The sequence below is a fragment of the Durio zibethinus genome, chromosome 24 (assembly GCF_047325235.1).
Source record: "Durio zibethinus cultivar Kanyao isolate XHJ-2024 chromosome 24, ASM4732523v1, whole genome shotgun sequence".
NCBI classification, from domain to species: Eukaryota; Viridiplantae; Streptophyta; class Magnoliopsida; order Malvales; family Malvaceae; genus Durio; species Durio zibethinus.
The window spans coordinates 13,148,135-13,155,308 of record NC_143185.1 but is presented as its reverse complement, the minus strand read 5'-3'; the positions used below and the strand labels follow the sequence as shown (position 1 = coordinate 13,155,308).

The 7,174-nt window shown below is 27.3% G+C and overlaps 1 pseudogene across 1 annotated transcript; it reads left to right on the top strand.

The window, feature by feature from the left end:
- The first annotated feature begins 276 nt into the window (after positions 1-276).
- LOC111316081 (putative polyamine transporter At1g31830) lies at positions 277-3,447 on the top strand (annotated as a pseudogene). Its single transcript, XR_016333383.1, has 2 exons — positions 277-731; positions 1,624-3,447. The product of XR_016333383.1 is annotated as a putative polyamine transporter At1g31830 (transcript).
- The last annotated feature ends 3,727 nt before the right edge of the window (positions 3,448-7,174 follow it).

Below are 7,174 nucleotides of genomic sequence, written 5' to 3'. Positions count from 1 at the left end.
AATATAACAATATCATAACGATGACATTGCAGTAATAACAATCAAATAAGAGAATCAAAGTGCAATTTCCAAGAACGAAAAAAAAAAGAAACAAAAAAGAAGAATAAAGCAGACAAATAACTGGGAGGACATACTCCCACCCATCGAGCAGTAGTAGTAATAATAATAATAATCCAAGTGAAAGGTTTGCTCAGCTCAGATATAATAATAATAATAATAATAATAATATTTCTCTCTTCTTTTTCTTTCTATTTTTTGCACAATTTCTCTCTCTCTCTTTTTTTTTCATATATTTCATTTGTCTATTTTGTGTCCGCATGCTGTTAATGTGAGAGAAATTGTCTTGTTCCTCAATTATCATCGAAACCCTTTATGTCGCCTTCATGCATTTGTTATTTGCTTTTGCCATTTGCAGAAACTAACCAAAATTTTAGATAAAGAAACCCTTTTGGAAACCAATTAACAATAATTGTCAAAATATCTTTATTATACCACTTTTGTTCGGTTTGGTATCTCTAGTCCATCAAATTAAACACCAATTTTTGTTTCTTTATTTGTTATCTTTAATCTAGTGACTTCGCTCTGATCTTGGTATGGCAGCTATTAGGGAAGTTTCCGATGACCCTCAAGCTTCGGGTCAACCAACTTGTGGCTGCATAACTCCGCAGAATCAGCCTGCTTCGGTATCACAGACTATTATTGATAACCAACATCAGAGTTCAAAGGACGAGGTAATCTGCCTGCATCTGCACTGCCTGGTTCCAGCGGTTATCACGCTGCTTTCTGTTTCTTTGCTACTTGCTTTTATTATGTTATTTGCTTTTTGACTCCTCAAAAGTTGCAATAAAGTGATAATAAGCGTTAGAAAGCAAACTCGAGATAATCGGTTATAAATATGCAAATCACTAAAATGTAACAACAATCACAATATGATTGGTTTTTTAACGAAGAGTATAATCATACATTTTTTTTTAATCTAAGAAAGTAAGAGCTTTAAGTGTTATTCCTCAAATATGTTTTTTCATCATATTACTTTTCACTCAAGTGATAGTGAAAAAGTAAAAGCTAAGGTCTTTAGGTGCACGCACCTAAGAGAAGAGGAACATCGGTAGCTTACTTGAGTAACTGATCTCTCTTTTTCTTTATTAGGTTTAGAAATCCTGTCTTTATAAACCATTTCTTGTAATCCACTTCTTGTAATCCAATTAGAAAATTCAAAGAAAGTTATATGTATTTTTGTTGGAAAGGCAACTCCATGCTCTGTGTTTTAAACTGTGAGTTTCAGGGTTATAAGTATCTCAACACATGGTTTATGTTTTTTTTTTTTTTTGGATTGAATTTTGTGCTTCATCAAATTTGCTGGTGACCCATCTCAAATTGAAGTGCTTTTGTTCCATATTGCAATATGCGATTGAGCTTTGGCTATCGTGAAGTAATTTTATATTTTGACATTTTATCTACTTTGAGAATGCTCGAAAACCATGCATTTACTTTCACCATTCTTGATGGATTTGCCTGAAGCATACTCTTTTCATATTTTCTTTGATTTTTCTCTTTCTGCTTTTGAAGTAAAGACAAAGGAAACCAAGTTGCTATTTTGATGAGAACTTGATTCTCATGCAGAAATTGATCCACACAACAAGCAGGCTAGTTTCTGTTACGATGGGGCAGTATGATAGTGCTGAATACATTAAAATTGGTGAAGAGCAAACTCCCAGGATAGATAACTTCAAGAAAGTTTCGGTGTTACCACTTATTTTCCTGATCTTCTATGAGGTTTCCGGAGGTCCATTTGGTGTTGAGGACAGTGTCCAAGCTGCTGGACCATTTCTTGCTCTTCTTGGGTTTTTGGTGTTTCCATTCATCTGGAGTATTCCTGAGGCATTAATTACTGCTGAGATGGGTACCGTGTTCCCTGAAAATGGTGGTTATGTTGTTTGGGTTGCATCTGCATTAGGTCCCGAGGGGTCATTGATAATGCTTTGTATCCTGTTTTGTTTCTTGACTATTTAAAGTCAGCAATCCCTGCTTTAGGAGGTGGTTTACCAAGAATCATAGCTGTGTTAGCTCTGACTTTAGTGCTCACTTATATGAACTATTGTGGGATGGCTTGCTGTTCTTCTTGGGGTTTTCTCAATCCTTCCTTTTGTGGTCATGGGGCTTGTGTCAATCCCAAAAATAAAGCCTTCTAGATGGTTTGTGATAAATATGCATGATGTGGATTGGAATTTATATTTGAACACACTCTTTTGGAATCTAAACTATTGGGACTCAATTAGTACACTCGCTGGAGAGGTAGAGAACCCAAAGAAAACTCTCCCAAAAGCCTTGTTTTATGCTTTGATCTTGGTGGTTCTTGGGTATTTCTTTCCACTTTTGGTTGGTACTGGGGCTATTCCCCTTGATTGTGAGTTGTGGACTGATGGTTATTTCTCAGACATTGCTAAAATGCTAGGTGGAGTTTGGTTGAGATGGTGGATCCAAGCAGCTGCAGCGATGTCAAATATGGGGATGTTTGTGGCTGAGATGAGTAGTGACTCTTTCCAACTTCTGGGAATGGCAGAGCGTGGCACGCTACCAGAGTTCTTTGGCAATAGATCTAGGTATGGAACTCCTCTAATTGGGATTTTATTTTCAGCTTCTGGTGTTATGTTGTTATCATGGTTGAGCTTTCAAGAGATTGTAGCATCGGAGAACTTCTTATACTTTTTTGGGATGATTTTGGAGTTCATAGCGTTTGTGAGGTTAAGGATGAAATATCCAGCTGCATCGCGACCTTACAAAATACCTGTTTGAACGGTTGGGTCTGTTCTTATGTGCGTTCCTCCAACCATATTGATTTGTGTTGCCTTGGCTCTTTCTTCACTCAAAGTTGCACTGGTTAGCCTTGTTGCTGTTGTGATTGGCCTTGTAATGCAGCCTGGTCTCAAGTACGTTGAGAAAAGAAGATGGCTTAAGCTCTCTATTAGTGCAGACCTTGCTGACTTGCATGTTTCTGGTCATGACAGCACTGATTCCTCAATAAGATGACAGATCTTCATTAAAGCTCCAAGGGAAAGTTCTTTGTCAATTCCAGAGCCCTTTTCCTTTAACTTTGAAAGGTATTTATCTTACGGAAACATTCATGAATGCTGTTGTATCCTGTTTCCGTTAGCCCACAGGTCAGTTACGTGTGGCAACAACTATTTATCATCTTTGTTTTTAAAGCGATGATAGATGGAAATAATGATTGAATAATTAGAAATAAGTACCAAATTGTAGCATCTGAAGTCATGTGAACTAGGTTTAGTTAGTTCTTAAGTAATGTGTGTTACTATCTAGGAATTTATTTTGAATTTTTGTAGTTGTTAGATTTATAGTTGTAATATTTGGTACCACCAAACCGCTAGTTGTACCAGTGTTTGATTCCCAGTCCAACTTGCTATTTAGCTCTCTGATTGTGGTCAAGTATTTGATTCCCAGTCCCAACTTACAATCTTAAATAGTGGTTGCCTTACTTTTTCAAGTGCAAAATAATATGACGTATTATCACCAAGGACATCTAAGTAAAAACAGGAAATCTGAACCCTAAATCTCAGGTCTTTGAGAAAGATATAACAACCATTCGGCAACTGATTGGTTGTCTGCTGCAGATTTGAGCTTCCATTTTATTATTGTTACGAGTATGAAATAAATGTTACATTTTATTATTGGTTACGTTCAGAAAATGGCATTAAAAAAATAATTTTTATATTTTCAAGTGTATGTTTGAAAAAAAATTGATTGGTCAACGAAAAATAACTTATTAGTCAATTGAAAATAAGGTTTTTTTTTTTTTTGAAAATTATCTTATTTTCAAAAGGGGAAGATAATTTTCGAAAAAAATTGTTTATTGGTAAAATTATTTATTAATATATTTGAGTATAATTTTACTTAAGTCTAACTTTATACATAATTCTTTTAAACTCAAATTTAATTTGATCTTGATCTAAAATAGTATTATATTAATAAATAATATTTTTATTTAATTTTACTTAAAAAATTAAAATATTAATATTTTAATATTTTAATTTTAAATATTTGAATAATTTTGCTCAAGATTTTGAATATAATATATCAAGTTCGAATTTAATTTGATTTGATTTAAAATATTATTAATATTTTATTTAATTATAATTAAAATATTAAAATTAAAACTCTTTTGATATTTCAATTTTAAATATTTTTATTTTGTATATTATTAAACATAAATATTTTTAATATTTCAATAATAAATTTATTATATTATTATTTTAATAATAAATAATAACATATATCATGATATTTTTATTATTTTAATGATTAATGTTAAATAAGATAATAATATTATTTTCTTAATTTGAATACTTTTAATAATTTCTTATTATTTTTTAGTTTAAAATATATAATTTTATAGTTTATTTATTAAGGAATTTATATTATTATTTTATTAATAAATATAAATAAAAAAGATTTTTGTTATAATTCAATAATAGATATTTTCAATATAAAATATATATTTTTTAATAATAAATATTACTATTTTAATATTAATAAAAATAATATTTTAAGAATAGTAATATTATGTTAAATATTTCAAAATATTAATATAAAGAATAACAAATAGTTTTATTTTAAGTATTTTTTATATTAATATAATATTTTAATATAAAATATTATTATTAAAATATAATTTTTTTAATATTAATAATTTTAATAATAAATAATCTTAATATACTTTACAATAAATCGTTTTTAATATTTTAATAATTATATCAATATTATTTAAAAAAGAGATTTTTTAAAAAACCAAATAATAAAAAATATTTTTCATTAACTCATTTAAATAATAAAATATCTCTATTTTTTAAAAAAATATAAATATTTTTCAAAAAATATTTTCTGAAAATCAACTTCTATGAAACAGACGGACCTTATTCTCTTAAAAATTTTCAAAGTTTTAGATTTCTATAGCGAGTTTATTACACTGATTGTTTGGAATTTGGCTGGATTTTGAACTATAGGCTATAGCTGTTTTGTCCAACCGTTAAGAATGTATTCCTATTGGCCTTTTTCACATGGTCATTATTTTTTTGATAAGTTTTTACGTTGTATTTGGTAGAATGAAAAGATGAAGGAAACAAAAACGTGTTTTCTTTTATTTTATGACAGGGAAATAGGAAGAGAGATGGAACGTAGTAGTGAAGGAAAATGTAGTTTGCCCTTAGCTTTGATGACAGCAGCCAACTTGAGCAACCAAAAAACAGATAATAATTCAGAAAAAAAAAAAGGGAAAGACATTGAATAACGGATTAACATAGAGGAAAAATGTAGAAAATATAAGAATGCAAGATGAAATCAGAAAATGAAAGACGGGAGACGAGACAATGAGAGAGAGTATCGGGATTGAATCCAACACATTGTAATAAATATAGTTATTTTATAATATTTTTATATTATAGTATATTGTTTGTTTTGCTAAACCATTGTTCACTCGTGCCAAAATATGCTAATATGTCATTAATTTAAGCGGATTGACGAGGTTATTTAGATTTAATAATAGCGTAAGGGCTTAGTTAGATTGTTTTAAATACTGCAAGGCTTTTTTCATATTTTAGCCTTTTCTATATAATTAATTATATATAATAAATAGTTACAACATTATAAGTACATAAATACAAACATAAAAAATAAAATATAAACTAGAAATTTTAGTAATTTTTAATTATTTATTAATTTCAAAATATAAAATATATATTATAAAATTCATTATATATAATTTTTAATATAATATTCTTACTATTTATTTTCATTTCTCATTATACTTTACCTTATCATCACTGTTATATTTGTATTTAAACACAATCCAAAGAAATATTCTATTATTGATTTTAATCTCACCGTTATAATATTTAATTTTATTGTTACAGTAATTAATTTCATGATTATCGCTATTTTTAATTTTATTAGAATTAATTTCAATACCTATCCAATGATTCCTAATTCCTTAAATGAAGGGTGTGTTTGATAAATCATCAAAAATATTCAAATCATTAAAATTTTTATTAATTTTATATTTTCAATGTATTTGATAATCTATTTTTAGAAACCACTTAATGGAAGATTTTTAATGAATAAGTGTTGAAAATGCTAAGTTTGTTTTTTATAGAGACGAATGCTTAGAAAGTTTTAGCTAAGTCAATTTTTTTTAAGAAAAAATGTTATCTAATTGCCTTAATTTCTTTTTTATTTCTTGTAATCATTTATTCTTTCTCATATGTTTTCTTGTAATCATTAAATCTTACTTTTTTTAACTTTCACTAATTAAAAATAACTATAAAATCATCACTCTATTTTTATAAAAGTTAATAAAAATTTTATTAAACATTTAATTTTCAGTAGCATATCAAACAATTTTTATATAATAAATTCAATACTTAAAATTTTAATTTACTAATTATTTTTAGTAATAAATTTATTTAGTTTAGCCAATGAAACCTTGATGTATGTAGTGGTAAAAAGAAGGTACCAAAACTCTAATATCTTAGGTTCAAGTCTTTTTGTTTGTAAGTTTAATTGTTTAATTATGTTTTAATTTATTAATTAATTATTTAGTGATATAAGTATAATAATTAATTATGGTTATATTTTTTCTTGTATTTAAAATTTCATAAAAAATTATTTAGTTTATCATATAACCCCTATAACTTATTTCTTTTATTAGCCTTGGCCCTGTGGTCCTTTTTTAATAATACTACTATTTACCCTTGCACTACATTGCCAGATAATTTTTTTAAATTACCATTTTACCATTTTTAATATTATAACATTATTATTTTATTCTTTAGTTGAAATAAAAATAAATTAAAATATCTATAACTTTCTATGAAAAGAATTCGCAAAGGAGTTAGTGTGACACTTGTCTAGTATTGTAAAATGATCATTTTATCCTTTTAAACATTATAAACAAATTATTTTACCTTTTAATAAAATTAATATAATTAAAATGTTAATAATAAAAAAATTAAAAATATATTACAAGAATTTCCAAAGAAATTATATTTTGAAGTAAAATGGTCATTTATAATATTAGAGAGGGCAAAATGATTATTTAACAACATTAAAAAGGTGTCAAAATATAATCCCTTAGAAATTCTTTTAATACATTTTTAATTTT